The 20,408-nt window shown below is 44.2% G+C and overlaps 1 protein-coding gene across 1 annotated transcript in view; it reads left to right on the top strand.

Annotated features, from left to right (window-relative positions):
- The first annotated feature begins 422 nt into the window (after positions 1–422).
- LOC116316608 (leucine zipper putative tumor suppressor 2 homolog) overlaps positions 423–20,408 on the top strand; it is a 56,360-nt gene continuing 36,374 nt past the window's right edge. Inside the window, exon 1 of the mRNA XM_031735204.2 lies at positions 423–728. The gene's annotated coding sequence lies outside the window, so the exon portion shown is untranslated. The remainder of the gene's footprint in view (positions 729–20,408) is intronic.

Raw genomic sequence — 20,408 nt, 5'->3', positions numbered from 1 at the left:
ACATTTGCATGTTGGAAAAACTGCTAATAAAACATTCTGTCTCAAATCAATGGCATAATAAGACACAATCATAAAACTCTATTACGGAATAGTAGCATGTCTTTTAAAGTGATTTATATAATTTCGAACAATATTCAAGTTAGCAAAACAACAAGCTCAGCAGTTGCTTTCAAACAGTTACTAAACTAAAAATGTGCAGTTTTCTGAACTGTTGATTTTCTTCCGTTGAGCTTGAAAAAACTAGTTTGAACATGGATAGTGTTTTAAAGTTTTAAATGAGGTTTTTATATCAGTATATCAACCGCACTGGCGCAAACGGCACGAGCGTGAAGGAATGGCTTCATCGGATGTCGCGGCCCCCCCTCGCACAGCCCCTGCCTTCCCCGTCCCTGTCCTGAACCTTTACTGTTGTGGATCTTTTCTCGAGCCCCCGCTGAAGCAGAGAGTGAGCCCGCCTCGCAGAGCGCTAGATCGGGCTGTGCCGGTGACAGTACCAAACACCTTCAACCTGAGCAGCAGCCGTGGATCAGCAGCAGATCAGAACCGCTGTGGACTGCGCGGCTTTGGGAGAAGAAGCGGACTGTAACTACGAGGAACGGACAGCAGAGTCGATTTTTATTGGCGTGTTGGTGCTCTCTGAAAAAGTTGCATCTGCTCGGGACGCACAAGATATCCACTGCTGAAGGAAATACCCCCGCACGGGTTGGCTGTAAATAACATCTTTAAAGGTGAGCAGATCACGCAGTGTGCAACAGTGATTGAGTGGGTGTTGTGTTTTTGTCCTGTATTTTAACAGAAGGGTTAAGTACTTATTGACTTTTATCAAGCGTCCTCAAACTGCTTTATAAACGCATGCAAAAATAGAAATAGAAGTAGTTGTTGAAGTTCAGTTATAATTTTATGGTAAAATACGAATTTTGCTTAAACCTGCGTGGATATTTATGTAAAAGTGTGCTTTGATTGTGCTGAGTTGCGTGGTTAGAGTATGTATGGCTTACGGTCTAGCTGCATGACCAATTGCTTTATTGATAGTTTGATCTGAGTACTTGTGCAGTTAATCCACTTGAATGCAGTGATTTGCTTTACACGAGTTTCCTCAGTTTTTCTTCCTCAGGAGCTGGTGTGTGTGTGTTTACGTGTGTGTGTGTGTGTGAGAGAGAGAGAGAGAGAGCGAGAGAGAGAGAGAGAGAAACAAGAGAACAAGCTTTACTGTTATCTTCATCCAGCTGTGTCAGTGAATAGGGGGGCTGCCCCTTGGAAATGGCACACATACACACTTATTCCTGCAAACCGCGTTTCCTGTTATGGCCGTTTTCCTCTCTGAAAATGCGCAGCCAGTTTTGTTTGTACTATAAAGACAGAAGTGGATGGGAGAGGATGAAGCGAAAATGATGAAAAGAAAAGGTCAGACAAAGAGAGAGGGAGAGCTCTCATGGCCATTTGTTTTATTCTCTCAAGGCCTGCTTTAATTTATGGATTGGGTTTGAGTTGTATTGGAAACACCCAGGGTCTGATTGGACCATAAATAATCCCCACAGGAGTAGATATAAATGCTGAAGGAGCAGCGTGCCTGAGATTCTCTCCATCTCTTTCTCATCTGCGGTGAACCCTCACAGATGATTGATGCGTTGGGTGTCCTGTTGTCACAGCTGTACGACTTTAGCTGAATGCAAACACGAGGACAACCACGCATGAATGAATGCATGCACGCTGCAAATGTGAATTTGTGAATGCTTGGCACGCACATACTCCATCCTCCTGCACAGACTAGTAGCATCACAGCACCATGATGTGCTCAAGCATCATGCTCCCTCTCTGGGAGAACCTATATCATACTGCTCTGTCACCGCAACACAACACAGCTAAAGAGAAGGGGGAGAGGGGGATTCGGTAGCAGTGGGAGGTAATAACCAACCTGTCAGGCCATTAGGATTGAAGTAGCCAAAGAGGTGGATGGAGGACAGGTAGGGGAGGATGGCTGTGATCATTTAAATCACATGTCCCCTTCACAGCAAGTAAAACCCCGAGGGGGTGAAATGTCAGGCAGCTAAGTGAGAACATTACCAAGGTCATGGTTGCTTTTACAGCATCTCGTCCTCAAACTGTTTTCCTTGTCTCCTTTCCTCCTCCTGTTTTCCCTTTTTAACAAGGTTATGAAAATTCTGCCTCTGCGGTCGAATAACGCGACCTCCCATCTTTTTTATTACATTAACAATTAAGTGTGAAAAAACTAGATCACAGCTGGAGGCGCAATCACAGCTGATGCACATCTGCCAGCACTTGAGGACGATGAAACATTAAAGATGCAACCCACTGTTCAAAATGTCACTCGGGCTTCAGCAGCTTAATTTGCCCATTAGATAATCTCAGCCGAAAGTGACACTTACATGAACGTGCTCACACACACACACACACGGGCAAGTCTGTGCACACAGACGCACACTTACACAACATGTAAAGGAGAATCCCTCGTGAAGCAGCAAACATCGTTATCCCACAACATTAAAACCACTCGCAGGTGAAGCGAAGTGTTTGATTCCTGGCATTCATGTGGACATTAATCACCACCAATCTAAACGTGGTTGTTGACTCAGAATCCCTCACAAACACCTTGTTCAACAACAGTGAGCCCAAGAAACAGCCCCAGCCTTTTAAACTGTGAAAAAGCCAGAATATAACTGAGCCACAAGATGCCACACCACAACCCTGAATGTACAACATTGTACTGAATTTCCCGGAGGAACCCACCTGAGAGATTAATAAAGTTTCATCTAATCTAATCTAACCCGCAGGCCCTACCAAACCTGAAGGTGCCAGAGGGCCCCTGATCAGTCAGAAATACTAATGGATGCCTGTTAAGTATTAGGTTGGTGGTTTTATTGTTAAGGCTAATTTGGTGTATAAATACAGCTCAATCTGATCCAGAAAACTACCACTCTGCAGTGATGATGATGGTGATGTCATTAAAAGGTGCGCAAACAGTGTGTCAGCAATGTCATCTGTTTGGATGTAATGCAGACTGCAAAAGCCTCGTGCAGCTCAAACTATCTCACGCTGCTCTTATTTAACAAACACTGCAAGTACAATTGATAGAAAACAGGAAGTGTCTTTCTTTCTAACTTTCTAACATGTAAACTCCTCTGTGTGGAAGCACCACAGGAGCCTTGAATTCCTCAGAGAGAGTCAAACGCACTCAGAGGAGCTCAACGGATACCTTTTCTCCATCTGATATTTTGTCTTTTCCTGTGCCTCCATTTCATGTCTTCAGTTGCATGTCAGAGAGAAGCACTGTTTGATTTTTATGTAGTACTTCAGTGTCTAATATGCTTCTTTTTTTTGAGCGTGTTGGTTCCAAGATTCAGTTTTCCCTCAGCTGTGATTTTTCTAGCAGTGCGTCACTAAGATTTCCGTCACAGTTTCTTGCTGTCAGCCTATTAGAACAGGACATGAGCAGGAGCACAGCAGGGGAGAGACAAGCTGTCAGTCAGACACACACACACACACACACACACACACACACACACACACACACACACACACACACACACGTGCGCACAAAGACTGCCCTTGTATGTGAGACTGTAATTAGTAGCTGCCTGGGTTTGCAGTGACCTTTCTTTTCCTTTTAAAAAAGGCCCATTCAGGACCATAAATGTTGCAGCACCGCTAATGACTTTACTTTACAGTATCTTCATGGAGTTTTCATTTTTAAAGTCACTTGAGGTGTTATACTGTTGATCAGGTTAGTTATTTAGACAGACTCATTATGGATCTACATATGAATCGCTCAGCATAGGCCAGCAGACTCCTGAAGTAATTTTAAATGAAGCATTTATACTTGATTAGTTTTAAAAAGGCTTTCCTGAGCTTGCAGTCCTGTGATTGCACCATTCTTTTAGAAAAGAGCGCTGGATGAGATCATTCCTCCTCTATTTGCTATTGATTATTTCCTGTGATCGATCATCAGATAACTTTCAGAGTTTAGCATTTAAAAATAATGCATGTACTAGTAATGTCCATACTGTTAAAGGCTGATTGTAGACACTTCTAAGCTTCCTGCAGACGTATCATTGCTTTACACATTTCAGACTCTAAGAAAGAAATGAAGTCACATTAATTTTAAGTTTGACATTCAGTATTTAAATTGCAGAATAAAATCAAGATCACAAATCATCATTTGAGTTAGTTCTGGTTCACATAATGATGACTAGATTTTTCTGCTACTACTGAAGTGAAGTTGTTGTAAGAAGCTTGACTACAGCAAATCTATATCATTTCCTTGTTAAATATTAAAAGGCATCAGGAGGGCTTTTCACGGTTAAGTTTAATTTTATTTCATGAAATCTTGAGTTACTGATGGCTTTAGTAAAAAAAAGGATTCTTGCAGTAGCAGTGCACTGTGAAATGTTGTAATGGGCAAGCAAAATTCTTATCAACAAGTGGCACTGGATCAGAAATCATGTGGTGGCTGTTTCCTGTAAACACTGTTGTGAGAATGCGCTCGTCATTTTTTTTCTGAATCCTTTCTGTTGCATACTTTCAAAGCTTTTTTTGAACCCATTAGAAAAATGAAAGCTGGGGCCTTTTGACTTTCTGACCCTGTAATGCTGACAAGAAATCCAGGTGGTATTTTGGGTTTATGAAGCTCTTTACTAAATGGATCAAATCTTTGAATCTCGCACTGCTGCATCTAGTCAGAGGAAAGCAAAAGAAGGAAGGAAATGAGTACACATGAGGCGCAGTTGGTCTGCAAAATAAAGTCAGATTCGATTCTTCTGACCGCGACACTCGAAATAACCCACATTTATCAAGCCATGTATACGTGCAGCAGGCTTATCCATCAAGCTGCAGGAGATCAGGTCAGATCTGCAGAGAGAGGCAAGGGTAGGTGGGGGTAAATGGTACTCCAGAGGTTTAGTATTATACTTCTTTTTGTTAAAGAATGTGAATCAAGTGTCTCTAAACCTTCCTTCCTCCTTGCACACTTTTGAGACACATCCTTACGTATTCAGCGAAAAGTTATCGTCCGAGTCCACCAGGCAGTTTCACATATAAAGTGCCTTAATTGTGTGAATAACACCATGAGCCATAGGCTGGATCAGCAATGAGGTGTTGTTATTCATTTTTTAAGCTAGAAAATACTTATTTTACTGCAAAAATAATTAAAATCTAAAAAAAAATCAAAATAGGCAGCAGAAACCCAAGATTTAATGAAATTACTGTGATATAAATTTACAGGTAAATCTGGGATGTCAGCGAAAGGTGAACCGCAGGAGTTCTGTATTTGAAGCTGTACGAGCTTACTGAGACAGATGTGGCCATACAGACTAAGGTGGACCACTGCTGCTCTCTTATTGTCAAACAGCCCATAGCCTCAGCTTGCCATTATCTCCTTTGAGTTTATTTTTTTTTATACAAAAGATCTATGAGATGGCCCATGAACATGCATGCAGCAGGTCAATTATCATGCTCTTACAGAACCTTTCCAGCGCCAAAGGATACTCAAAATGTGTTTTTTTTTTTCCTTTTTTTCTTTGCGTAAGTAGATTGCAGTTCAATTAAATTGCCATTGCAATCTGATAACTGAGATGGCAGGCGGAGATGGGCTCTGAAAGCCCTCGCAGTCTGTAAGAAGAGCCGGAATCAATGCAGGGTGGAGTAAGTCAGGGTATAATGGACATTAGTGAGCAGAGCTCTGGCACAGATCACATTAGAACCAGCAGTGCTGAAGTCTGCCAAGTGCTCCAAACATCCATTAGTAGACCAATCAAACTGTGTTTGCTCAACACTTATGTATTTGTTCACAGCACCCCAAAGATCCCGTAGAGAAGCTTCTCAGAGTCACTGAAATAACAGTCTGGAGCAACAAAAATCGGTTATTACGTGCTCAACCTTTGCAGTGCACAAATCCGTTGGCCGTCCCGTTAGGAAAGTGTCGTCACTGCACATGGAAATGGTTTTCATCTATCTGGGAACAGCAAGGCCTTTCTCCAGCTCTTTCTCTCTTTTTCTGAAGAGAAGGTAAAGTGGCATCATATGTCACTAAGCATCACTTCACTGCTGTCGGGAGGGTGATGTATGAGGACCGAAATGGCCAGTGCTGAAACAGCAGACCACACACACGCACGGAGACACACACACAAACGCAAGATTGATGGATGACACAAGTATTAGGCCCAGTATTGAGGCTCGTTGCCTGGTGGCAGATAAAACATTTTAAGAGGTGGGGAGGTGACGGCCTGCAGCTGCAACAATTAGTTCTTAATGGTAGCAGTCTTTGTTTTTATGAGAAAACTCATTCAGGAGACTTTTTTTTCCTTCTAGCTAGGAAAGAAATTGCCTGTTGGTTGCACAGTTCCTAACTTGACTAACAGAGGCCTGCTTCCATTTAAGCGTGAAAGTCATTGATTAAGCTGTTGGTTGATTTGCCTTTATTGGAAACCTGATTTGTGCCAGCGAGGGAAACAAAGCATGAGTTATTGATCCAGTATAAAAGCTCATCAGCGCCTGCCGGTGTGGAGTTTTAGATAGGAAAACACTGCATATTTGTTCTTAGCCCTGCCAAACCTCATTCGAATTGAATCAGCGCGTTTTACAGCTTACAACTTACAGTGCGACACCCCTGAGCTAATAACATAAGCAAAGATCTCCTGACACCCAGTTGTTTGGACATGTGTTGGATTTATAGATTAGATTTCCTCCACCCTCTTGGCCTGCCTTCTTCCCCAGTGTGTGCTCGACGGAGTGAAGCCAGCCCGGAGGATGCATCTGCCAGATGACCTCTCTGCAGAATGCGTACCATGCAGCGCCCCACCTTCCTCCCCCTTTCCTGCATCAGCTGACTAGCTTGGGTAAACTGTGGTTGGCTTGTCTGTGGAAGCGGAGAGGGGAAGGAGGCTGGGGGCTGGGAATTATTAACCATGAGAAAAGTGTTTACATCTTGACTCTAGAGTATCGCTGCATACTGTATCTCTCTGGTGTAACCTTGGCATCAATCCCTCCTTTTTAATTGGCGACAGATGTCTCCTCTCTCATCATCTGTGCCTCAATCGCTTTCGTTCTCATACACACATGTAAGGCCCCGATGTTCCCAGAATTCTTCCGGGAACCTCTGGGATCCCATCCCAAATCTTGGCAACATAACTCCCACCACCCTCTTGTCCGAGCCAACACTTCATCCCTCAGTTTATGAAGCTGTCCTGTCACAAGTGGATTGCCAGGACTCAGCTGGCCTGGAAGCTGTCCTGCGCTTATGAAACATTTGGCATATTTTTAAACTTACTTGCAGTTTATGGAGTGATGTTGTTACTTGGTTTCTGCTTATTTTCAGTGAGGCTTGGGCTCAGACTGACAGAGCTGAATCCTGGAGGTGCTGTCTGCCTCTTTGTCATGGTGTCTTTGTCTGCTTGGCATTATCCTGCAGAGGATTGTGTCCATCTGGTAAATGAGATTTCTTGGAAATGAAAGGCACGGAAAGGATAAAACGAAGAAAGACAGGGCTTGTCTTGTGGCTGATCGGTGGAAAAGTAAAACCAAGTCCCTCAGCATGTGTCCGTGAGTGTGTGCCCGGCTAAAATTTAGAGGAACTGTATTAAACAATGAGTTCAGTCTTTCTCTGCTTATTTCACATGCACATGTCCTCAAGCGTCCCCCAGCTTCACTCTGTGATTTGACCTTCAAAAGATGTATTGTCCAAATAAACCTTTGATATTCATATTATTATTATTATTATTATTAACAGGCTGGATCAGCGTGAAGCTCGCTGCGTTTGAGGCCTTGGTGCCCCCACCTCCTCCTCCTCCTCCTCCCAGAGCCCAGACTGATGGCAGACAGAAGTAGGTCAAAGTTCAGTGGAGCGTCCTGTCTGGGCAGGAGAGCTGGAGGGGGAGTTAACACTAGAATTACTGAGCCTTTTTTTCCTGGTGCAAGTCCCTACTACTAGATTTACTAGCCCTGTGCAAATTTGCGTAAATTCCCCTAAACCTAACATCTCCTAGCACCCCGCTGAGATTTTCACAGGCCTTCAGCTCCATTGTTCTCCTGCTTTTTTTGTGCAAACACACCCTCCCCCAACCCCCAACCAGGAGAGATTCAGGTCTTTCCTTACCTGCAAAGCTACTTTCCTTCCTTACCTGCAGCGTACAATACACCATTTCCTGAAGCAAGGCCAAAGCCTGTTGCATGGAGAGGTTGTTCCTGCGTGGCAGTGATACGGAGGCCATCCTGATGTGCGTTCTCAGAAATGTGAACAAGAAATGATTCTCCCGCCTGGTCGGTCTGCTTTTATGCACAGCACTGTGCTGTAGTCAAGCAATGCCACTCCTACACATACACAGTGACAATGTAACAATGGAAGATCATTGCTGAGAGTCAAGGAAGGTGTGAATGTGTGTCTTTTATATTTGCAGGTCAGTCAATGTGTGGGATTTTGTATAGATACGGCAGGCATCTCTGAAAGTTGTAACACAGAGGTTTGGCCTGATTTGGATCTGAGCAACTCTGAGTGAACAAATGCAAATGTGCCAGGCCTCAAGGATAATGGGTGGTTTGCACAACAAAAGCAGGAGGAGAATCGAGCTGACGACCTGTGAAAATCTCAGCAGGGTGCTTAACATCTCGGGACTTGCACCAGAAAATAAAAACCCAGTAATTCTAGGGGTGTTGGGTTTAGGGAAGTTACGCAAATTTGCGGAGGTTTAGTAAATCTAGTGAAGGAATTAAATTAAATTAGTAAAGGCTTAGTAATTCTAGTGTTAACACTAGAACATTCTAGTGTTAACACTAACGTTCTAGTGTTAACACTAGAATTGCTGAGCCTTTTTTTTTCCTGGTGCAAGTCCCTACTACTAGATTTATTAGCCCTGCGCAAATTTGCGTAAATCCCCTAAACCCAACACCCCCTAGAATTACTGGGTTTTTTATTTTCTGGTGCAAGTCCCGAGATGTTAAGCACCCCTGCTGAGATTTTCACAGGTCGTCAGCTCGATTCTCCTCCTGCTTTTGTTGTGCAAACCACCCATTGTCTTTGAGGCCTGGCACATTTGCATTTGTTCACTCAGAGTAGCTCCGATCCAAGGCAAGAGAAAAATCTGTGTTACAACCCTCAAAAATGCCTGCTGTATCTATACAAAATATCCCACACATTGACTGACCTGCAAATATGAAAGACACACATTCACAATATATGGAAAAACAAGTCTGTTTAATTTATAAAAAATTGTGTGAAAACAGAATCAATAGTTGTTAATATAATGGCATGAGTGGCATATGTGATCTCTCCAGCTTTGCATGTTCTCTCTTCTGCCTGTTCATGTAAAAATAGCAAAAATTAAAAAAACAAAAAACATAAAAAATAAATTCTTGGTTTCTCAGGGACAGGGACTATGGTAGAGGACTTGAAGCAGGCAGGCACATGACATGCCTGCAGTGAGGAGTTGAAAATGCCAGAAAACACTGGGGCCAGCTCGTTTGCACAGTGTCTGAGGGTGGCAGGAGACACACTGTCTGGGCCAGGAGCTTTTCGACCATTCAGACTCTTAAACTGCTTCCTCACATCTGCTTCATGAATATGAAGAGTTGTGGTGGGAGAAGGTGGTGTGAAATCCTCCTTGGTGTGGGGTGTGGAGGGAGGTGTTGTAGGTGAAGTTTTTGATGGTGGTGATGGCTCTATGGAGGGGGGAGAGGTGGGGGAATGAGTGTCCAAAGTGTCTCTATTGTTGGGGCCGTTGAAGGTGTGAAGGCTGCTTGATGGGTCGTCAAAATGGCAGTAAAAGTCGTTAAGGGTGTTGGCCAAGAGCAAGTCATCAGTGGAGTGGGGGGTTTTAGGCTTGTAGTTGGTGATATTCCTAAAACTTTTCCACACAGAGGGCGAGTCATTCTCTGAGATCTGCTGCTGCATCTTCTCAGAGTGCTGATGTTTAGCAATGTCCACTTCTTTAGTGAACCTGTACTTGGCCTCTCTGTAGCACTCCCTGTCTCCGCTTCTGAACGCCTTTCTCTTTTCCAGCTACAGCTTTTTGAGTTTAGGAATAAACCAGGGTTTGTCATTGTTATAACTCACCCTGGTGCATGATGGCACAATGCTGTCCTCGCAGAAGTGGACATAGGAGGTGACAGTGTCCGTAAACTCATCCCAGCTGTTAGAAGCAGCCTTCATTGTGTCCCAGTCTGTAGACTCCAAACACGTGTGAAGCTCCTCCACAGCCTTGTTGCTCCACAGTTTTTTAGTCCTCACGACAGGTTTGGAGAGCTTCAGCCTCTGTCTGTACGCGGGGATCAGGTGGACCATGACATGGTCAGAAAGTCCGAGTGAAGCGCGGAGCACCGCACGATAGGCCCCGCTGATCGTGCTGTAACAATGGTCCAATGTCCTCTCCTCTATGGTCGGGTATTTAATATACTGCTTGTATTTGGGAAGCTCTTGGCTCAGATTGACTTTGTTAAAGTCCCCAAGAGCAATAATGAGAGAGTCCGGGAATGTCCGCTGCATGTGCAGTATCTGCTCCGCGAGTGCGCACTGAGCTGCCTGCACATCCGCATCTGGCGGGATGTAAACAGCGGCCAAGATGAATGAAGCAAACTCCCGCGGAGAATAAAACGGTTTGCAGTGAATAAAAAGGTATTCCAGAGAGGAAGAGCAGTGCTGAGCAATCACTGTTACATCTGTGCACCAGCCACTATTAATGTAGAAGCAGACACCTCCACCTGTGGTCTTGCCAGAGAGAGAGGCCTGCCGGTCCGCGCGCAGCAGATGAAAACCCTCCAGCTTGAGCGCGCAGTCCGGGATGTCCTCACAGAGCCACGACTCCGTAAAACATAAGACACAGGAGGAGGCAAAGTCTCTGTTCATGCTTCTCATCAGGGGCAGCTCGTCCATCTTATTCCTGAGTGAGCGTACGTTGGAAAGGAAGATCCCAGGAAGAGCAGTTCGCAGACGCACGAGTGCGCCGGCTCGCTTTCCTCTCCTTCGGCGTCTCACTTTCCTGGTCAAAGTCTGCTGTAAATCTGCCGCAGATGCGACAAATATTGGAAGTAAATCCACAGGTGTTGTAGTCCTGTAGTTAAAAAGCTCTTCTCTGGTGTAAGAATATCCAGAGGAGTGCTTAGACACACAAGTTATGCACAAAAACAAAACAGAAGTAACGCACTGAAGCACCAGGGCATCCATATGCGGCGCCATATGTCATTGCCATATTACATACAATATTTATATAAACCCATTTACAGTGAGCTTCATGTAAATTTACCATTCTCTAATTATTTTAATTACTCCCCACCAGGGAGTGTACAGTCAATCAAGCCCACAGAACAGAGCAGGACTGGAATTTGTCAGTTCATGAACTGATGGCATTCATTTCAGTTCTGTTTGTAAGAGCAATCATGTGTCCTGTTGGTGCCATTGTGGATTGCTGATCAGAAAGATTTCTGGTGCCAGTAATCCAAGAGACAATGCCCCAAGATAGATTCATTTCAATTATGCAACACCTTCGATTTGATGACAGGGACACGCGGGCAGAACGGGTGAAAACAGACAAATTTGCGGCGATCTCCGACATCTGGACACGCTTCAACGAGAACTGTGCTAAGAGTTTCACTCCAGGAGAACACATGACCATAGATGATCAGCTGTTCCCTACCAAGGTTCGTTGTCCATTCACACAGTATATCGCAACCAAGCCAGACAAATTTGGGATCAAGTTCTGGATGGCCACGGATTTGGAGATCAAATATGTCTTCATGCAGTGCAAAACAATGTTACTGGGCACGGTGAATAAAGTCCGGCGAGAACTTCCTCAACTTGCAAAAGACACTACACAGCGAGAGGTATTCTCCACTTCAGTGCTTAGAAGTGTCTTGCACCAGGCAGTGCCAGGTGCAAGACAGCTGCAACAGGAATCGCAGCACTCTGGCGCCGGTGCCCACCTCTCAATTTTAAATCCATGTAGACATTGAGGGTTCTCAGGAGGGGCCGTGCTAACACCTGCTGCTCTCTGGCAGCAGCACCATGCCCTCCCTTGTTTTAAATGCACTTTAGAACAACACGCAGCAACACTACACATGAGCGGGAGGAGGGAGGTATGGGGTCTTCACACACCCCCGTTCTCTACTAGCCATCGGGGCGGGGGGCTGGGAGGAGGTGTTGGCTGTCCGATTGGCCTCCCTGCTGCTGCGGAGCCTGGGGCGGTCTGCTTGCCTCCACCCCGGGGGAAAGGGTCACATCTCTTGGGTCTGGGTGCCGTTTCCCCTCTGGGGCGAGGGTACCTGGACCCGGGGCATAGAGTATGTTTGGGGAGTATGATTGTGTGTACATGTCCATGTATGTCTATCCCTACGTTGGGTGAGTGCTGAGTGTTTGTATATGTGTGCATGAGGGTGGGAAAGCATGTTTATGTCTGTGTGTGCCTGTTTGTCTGTGTCTATATGTCAGGTCGGGTCTTAGACTCCACCTCCTGGGTACTCCCAGGCCCTCCAAGTGTGGAGGCCTATCTCCCCTCACCACACTCCCTGCTGGTAACTGATGCCCTCAGGGGTTGGTGCATTGGTGGTTCTTGGTGTCCGGGCTGGGCGCTCAGGTATGCACCAGCTCACTCCCGGTGGCTACTTGGCGGGGCCTGGTGCCTGTCGCCGGTCAGGCCTCTTCCGGGCAAAGGGGCCTCGGCCTCCGGCCTCGGGCCTGCAACTCGGTTCACTCTGGCACAGCTGGCTGCCGGCAGAGCCGGCGGGCACGCCAGTGCAGCCCCCTCTGGCTTCTGCTCCGTGGCTACTGGGTGACCCCCTCGTCTGGGGATCTCCTCAGCCCTTCCCAGGAGGGTGGCACGGATGCCCCTCCGGTGGTACTCCTTGGGCTCAAGCACTCTGGGGCCTCTGGATGTCTGGAGCCTGGATCTCCTCCATGCCTGCTTCATGCCCTGGGGGACGGGCTATGGCCCTCCACACCTCTCTAGCAGACCGTTACATGGGGAAACCTTTGTATACAAGCTGTTGATCCACACAGGTGTGCACACGGGTGTTCACTGTTCGTGAGACATAAACTACACCTTTCTTAGCTGCTACTTCAAAGCACATTGTGCGCTGTCTGTCCTGCGTGCTGCACAACAACTTTCAATATTTAGTATTTACTGCTGTTCACACTTAGCTAGATTAAAGTGATGGTGTTGTGTTTAGTATGTTGCTTAGTTTTTGTTTGGTTTTTTTTTGCTTGTCTTCTCTTCTTTTTCTCTCAACAGGTGATCCAGGAGATTTTTTTTTCTTTGTCTTTATAAGTGCCCTTTCTCACTGTCCCTTTTCCTTCTGTTTTTCTTTTCCTTCCTCTCTTTCTTTCTCCCTTTCCTATCCCCCAGTCATGTCTGTCCCATCTGTAACAACTGAAAATAAAATAAATGATAACAACAAAGTTTGATCAAATGGACCAATACGGCAATGCCATGATGATCCATTTGGCAAAATAAATCCATTTGGTATCCTTGTTGGTCTTCAGACAACAATTCTGACGGCTAAAGAACCAAATGGGACAGACAAAAAAAACCAAACAAACAAACAAACAAACAAACAAAACAAACAGGAATAGCAGCAGGTTAACCTGTGTCAGAAATTCGCGACTCAGAGTAAACAAATACAAATGTTGCACAAACACAAATGCAGCTAATCTGTCTTTATTAGTTCCACAGGTGGAAAATCTGCATTGTCATTGCAGAAAAGTGGACAGTGCAAGACAAACGCAGCAAAAATAATAATAAAAATAAAAACTGTACCAAGAGCACAGCATAGAAAGTGCACTATACAAACAATCTGGAAACATAAATATGGACACGTGTATTGAAAAATATTGGTGTGTGTGTATTATGTATGTGTGTATGTATGTATGTATAAATAGACTGTATGTATATTATGTACAGAGTGGATATATAATTATATGTACAACACTGTGTATATATCTTTATGGACAGGCACACAATGTAGTGACAAGGATTGACAAGAACTAATATTGCATATGAAAAATATTGCACATATAAACTACCATGGTGTGTTGGAGGCTGCAGGTACTTGTTGTAGAGTCTTGAAATGATTGGAAGGAAAGACCTGAACCTCTCCTGGTTGGGGTTTGGGGGAGGGTGTGTTTGCACAATATAAGCAGGAGAACAATGGAGCTGAAGGCCTGTGAAAATCTCAGCAGGGTGCTAGGAGGTGTTAGGTTCAGGGGAATTTACACAAATATGCGCAGGGTTAGTAAATGTAGTGGTAGAGACTTGCACCAGGAAAAAAAAGGCTCAGTAATTCCAGTGCTAGCACCCCGCTGAGATTTTCACAGGCCTTCAGCTCCTTTGTTCTCCTGCTTTTGTTGTGCAAACACACCCTCCACCAACCAGGAGAGATTTGTGTATGTGTAGGAGTGGCATTGCATGACTACAGCACAGTGCTGTGCATAAAAGCAGACCGACCAGGAGGGAGAATCATTTCTTCTTCGCATTTCTGAGAATGCACATCAGGATGGCCTCCGTATCACTGCCACGCAGGAAGAACCTCTCCGCGCAAAAGACTTTGGCCTTGCTTCAGGAAATGGACGCAGCAGATTCTGATGGAGGAGAAGTTTCATTTGTCCAGCAGGCCACTGACGCCTCCTCAGAAGAATCTGAAAAGGAGACGGAACAAGAACCCAACATGCCTCCACGGAAGAGGCCCCGTGGTACTGGGAAGCCCAGCCAGAGCCACACGGCAAAAGACGGCACTGTGTGGGTTGAGGAGGACATTGGAATGCCCAGTGCAGTAGCAAATTGCTCGTGCTTCACTGCACAAGCTGGACCCACAGAGTCTGCTAAGGTTTGTCATTGCCATATTACATATGATATTTATATAAACCCATTTAGAGTGAGGTTCATGTAAATTTACCATTCTCTATTTGTTTATCTTCCAACAGCGTAAGATTACAAGTGTGCTCCAAAGCTTCCTTTGCCTGTTAGACGTGGGAATGCTGCACACCATCAGGGAGTGTACGGTCAGTCAAGCCCGCAGAACAGAGCCGGACTGGAATTTGTCAGTTCATGAACTGATGGCATTCATTTCAATCCTGTTTGTAAGAGCAATCATGTGTCCCGTTGGTGCCATTGTGGATTGCTGGTCAGAAAGATTTCTGGTGCCAGTAATCAAAGAGACAATGCCCCGAGATAGATTCATTTCAATTATGCAACACCTTCGATTTGATGACAAGGACACGCGGACAGAACGGGTGAAAACAGACAAATTTGCGGCGATCTCCGACATCTGGACACGCTTCAACGAGAACTGTGCTAAGAGTTTCACTCCAGGAGAACACATGACCATAGATGAACAGCTGTTCCCTACCAAGGTTCGTTGTCCATTCACACAGTATATCGCAACCAAGCCAGACAAATTTGGGATCAAGTTCTGGATGGCCACGGATTTGGACACCAAATATGTCTGCAGTGCATCTCCTTACTTGGGAAAGGACCCCAGTCATCAGAAGGGAGAGAGGCTGGCAGAGAACGTGGTCATGAACCTGATGGAGCCGTTTTTGGATGATGGGAGAAACGCGTCAACGGACAATTTCTTTACTTCACTGTCACTGTCGCACAGACTGCTGGAGCGCAAAACAACGTTACTGGACACGGTGAATAAAATCCGGCGTGAACTTCCTCAACTTGCACGGATGTATTCTGTAAGAGCAGCAACACACAGGTGGCCAGTAGCAGTTTTCTACAATATGCTGGACCTGGCGGCGGGAATGCCTACATTTTGTACAACGCATGTACAGGGTGGACAGGCAAAAGAAGATTGTTTCTGAGTCTTCTAGCTCAGGAACTTCGTTGCCGATTCATGCAGCACAAGGAAATATTTGCACAGGCTGCTGAAGATGCTGCAGCTGCTGTGCCAGGGACTGTAAAGACAACGCAGTGCCAGGTGCAAGAGAGCTGCAACAGGAATCGCAGCAGGTTTAAATGTGCAACATGTCAGAAATTCACCTGTGCCAAATGCAGGGATGATGAACACTGGGTCTGCAAACGCTGTACAGTTTGAAACACTTTGAAATAAAACAGACTTGTGTACCCATATATTGTGAATGTGTGTCTTTTGTATCGATATGGCTGTAACACAGAGGTTTGGCCTGCCTTGGATCTGAGTAAACAAATGCCAATGTTGCACAAACAAACACACACACACACACACACACTGCATTTATTAGTCACACAAGTGGAAAATGCAAGAAAAAAGCAGCAAAAATAAAAACTGTACCAAGAGCACAGTATAGAAAGTGCACTATACAAACAATCTGGAAACATAAATATGGACACGTGTATTAAAGGGCATTGTTGGTGCCAGGGACCTCCTTCCTACATGGTGGGGGCTTCTGTTTTTTCATATTAAAACTTTTAAAAAGTTTAACAAAGTTCAAAAACTGCTTAAAATAACAGCCATGGTACTTATAAAGGAGTTAATTACCTGGTACTAATCCTGCTTATAAATACTCCACTGATCACAGACTGTATAAAATAAACATAGATTTCTTCATCACCACATCTGTATATACAGTCTGTGCTACAGATCAGTAATGATCCAGTTGATTGCATTAAAATGGGGTTTAGCCGACAATGATTTCATGCAGCACTCTCAGGTACATGTATGAAATTCTGCTGTTGTAAAGGAAAAAAAAGCTTAAAATTCATTTTAGAAGATAATAGAATTTAATTTATAAAAAGCGGACTACGTATGAATGAATGTAAATGTCTTCAAATGTAATATATCTTCTTGCATTTGTTTTGGGGAACTCTTTAAAAAACAATTATCTATAAAAAGATACTTTAACAACCTCTTGATTTTACTGACCTCTAGTAATGGATTTGCTCACCTTGCTGTGGGGATGAAGAAAAGTACCCCATTATGTGTGACTGTGACAGTGTTGGGTGGAGCTACAGGTCTAACCGACTCTGCTCATGAGTAATGGTGGGTGCAGGGTCTCTGCGCCACAGATACACTGTAACCACAAACTCCTGTGAAACCCTACACCATAACCTATGCAATAACCTGACGTGCACCTCCCTAAAAATGTAACCATACACTGGTTTATCTCCTGTCATCTTCTGCCTTATTTTCTGTTTTGAACTGTCTAGAAGAGAATTGATCACCTCAAGTGGAGAAGCTTCCCAGCGAACGACTCTTTTGGTGGTAAAATTGCAAAGCACCACACACGAGTGTAAATATTGGCAACGACATTGACCACATGGTTAAGTTGTATTTATTCAGTGCAGATGCATAAATAATGCATTAGAATGCAACAATCCTTCAACTGTTTAGGGCACTAATGCACTATTTTTATTCTGATATTTGAGCTTCTGCATATGTAAATTTAGTATCGGTTGCCATTTCAGTGATAAAATGTCCTAAGCAGTGTGATAATTAGCCTTAAAACTTGCTCAACACTGAACTATTAAACCAGAAACATTTAACTCGTGAAAAGTTACATGTCCTTTGTTTATTTCCTTTATGTCCGTGTGAACACAGTCTGTATATAAAAGATGGACATAGCCACCAGGTCTGAAGCATGGGTCCAAAAGATGTTAGGTTATAAATTCCTATGAGTTCATGGACTTCATCAGTAGTTTCAGGTCTTTCTCTATACAGCATGGTGTTCATTTTGCAAACGGTAGTCCCATTCAGAGTAAAATAGATGATGCAGGCAGTTTTAGGGTGTTAGGGTGGCTATCTTGTGATTGACAAGTTGTTTGGTGTCTCTTGTGTTTGGTTGCACTAAGACAGCCTCTAAGCAGTCAGAAATTCATTTTTTTTTTTGGTAAGGCATTTTTATTTTAAGCCTTTTTTTTTCTTTAGCCAACATTAACATCCATGTTAGTATCCCTGAACTGCATAATCAACTCGACCCTCTTGCCTAAATTTGAGGACATCGGGTTTCAAAATGCCCAGATCTTGATCACCCAAATGTGAAACTTTACGCTTCAAAGCAGCAGATCATAAATCAGTTGGTGGGATTAGGTTTCTGTGTGTGACACAGTCTGAAGCAACCCTGTGCCACAGGGTCATGTAATTGATATGCATCTCAGCATTAATAGCATGTTTAAAATGGTCATGTTGACCCTTGTGAAGCATGCCTTTGCAGATTAGGATGTCCGGATTGAGAAGAGAAAGCTGTGGAGGACAGCACTTCAAAGGATTGTATCATAATCTTTGACATGTTATCATTGGCGCTCTAAAAACTTCAGGGGATCTGGTGTGTTTTTTGTTTTTTTTAAAAATTCTATTCTTGCTGTCCCGCATTGGCCTGTGTTACGCAAGAAGGCTTTCAAAAATCTGATGTTATCTTTGATATCGGGGGGGAAAAATAAAAGAGGAGGAACTGATGCCATTTTTCTTTTCTGGCACCATTTTCCCAATTAAAACTTCAAATATCTTGTGTAACTGCTGTTGAGCTATTATACAAGATATTTATACAAGATGCTTATACAATTATACAAGCTTTCAACATAGCAGGATTTGCTGGTGTGTGGAGTTTAGAATGAAGCCCTAGTCTGCTGTCAAAGATCAAACAGACAGATTAAGGTGGAGACGGAGCGGTTTGGAAGGCTAGTGGCGGCAGATGCAGGGATGAACGGATGAAATGAGGCCAGTGTCATCCCGTCTCATTTATTATGCAGGGTTGGGAGGGGATTAGCCTCACTTACATAACTCCATCTCCCCTACCCCCCAGCCCCCTAACTAGCATATCTCCCCCTTTTCCCCACCCTCCCCAAACGCTCTCCCTCTCTTCTGAGACCATTCGATTGGTGTTGGCCTCTTTGTTATTCCAGTATTTTGATTCTCTGTTCTTTTTTTTTTTCCTCTTCAAGAGAAAAATGCATAAAGACAGGAGGCAGCTGGAGATTGCAAATGGAGGGACAACAGGGAGAGATGTTGGAGAGACATAGCGAGAGAGACAACCATCAGGAATAGAAGGAAATGGAAGACACAATCTTTATTACCAGCGACGGTTATAAAGATCTGCAGATAAAGCAAAAGGAAAAGAGGAAACAGGAAGAAAAAGGGGGAATAGGGGAGCTTTGGGGGTGGATGAGAGAGTCTATTTATAGTTTATCCCTGCTGTTGGGTTAAACCGCATGGTCCAGTGCAGCACAGCTCAGTGTCCATGTCAGCCCTCATGTCAGTCTCCATTAGCTCCACGCACAAACACGCACTATATATATAAGTTCTGTATATACCCCGAGGATGTAAACACAGGCTGTCACGAGAACATGGGTACACTGACCTGCCACTGAAGTAAAGGAAAATTACACACCAGCAGATCTGAGCGTGTGTGTGTGTGTATGAAGCACTGACGTGCTGGAGATATTCGTTAAACGGTGTGTGACAGAAAATAGGCAAAAACTGCACACTATTCAGCTCAGCTCTTCGACAAAGGCTGCACTTCTGAGAGGATTCAGAACACACACAGAGACTTTTTTTTGTGTTCCTCTGACATTTCCTCCTGCCTTCACTTCTTAATCTTGGGAATAAGTTAATCACACCATCTCTTCAAGCTCCTTTTTGTTCCCAGATCACATTTGCATATCTGTTCACTTCCTCCCTCCCGCGGTCTCCTTCGTACGTACAGCTATAGGTACACGTGCAGGTGAATGCATGTGTTTCAGAGGGAGAAGCATGTTCACTCGACCCAGTCTAACTGTGGTCTGAGTCTGATGTCATTGCTGCTGCAGGCAAATGCACAGACACGCACACACACACAGAGGCAAAAATGCACATTCATTTAAATTGATTAAATGCAGGAGTGCAGTATTTCTGAAAAAAAAAAAAACCCACACATTTATTTATGTTGGTTATTTCCAGTAGCATTTCTGACTGGAGGTAGTTTTGCTTTTATGTTCTTGCTTTTGTGGCTCTGTTGCAAATATATAAATATATTTATTACATTTGGTCAGTAATATATATTTTGAGCACCTGCCATGTTGCATAGGAAGTTATTACTGGTGGGCTGAATGCTGTGAGAACTGGCCAGCTACTGTACAAGTTTATGGATGATTCGTGCAACAGTCTTGGGGTTGCACAGGACCTCGTTTGTTTCTTCTGTTCCTTCCCCCTGGCTAACCCCGCTCCAATAACACTTACTGTGACAGAGGGTACACATTCACGAACACACATAAAACCAGCATTCACTACGTGCACATGTGCAGGCGTCTGCCGGAAGAGTGATCATGTGCTTTCACTCCTGCAATGTACGCTAGCACGTACTGGAAGAACTTTTCAAGAGAATAATCTCTTGATTTGAGAAAAATGACAACTTTTATTGTTTCTTAATAATGCATTTTCGTTGTGCAGTCAATAAAAGATGCTTAAACATGATAGAAAACCAGTGTGAAGCAGCAGCTCCCATACTATAGCATTTTAGA

The sequence above is a fragment of the Oreochromis aureus genome, linkage group 13, assembly GCF_013358895.1.
Source record: "Oreochromis aureus strain Israel breed Guangdong linkage group 13, ZZ_aureus, whole genome shotgun sequence".
NCBI classification, from domain to species: domain Eukaryota; kingdom Metazoa; phylum Chordata; class Actinopteri; order Cichliformes; family Cichlidae; genus Oreochromis; species Oreochromis aureus.
Note: the sequence above shows the minus strand (reverse complement) of the source record. Positions and strands in the feature narration are given on the sequence as shown.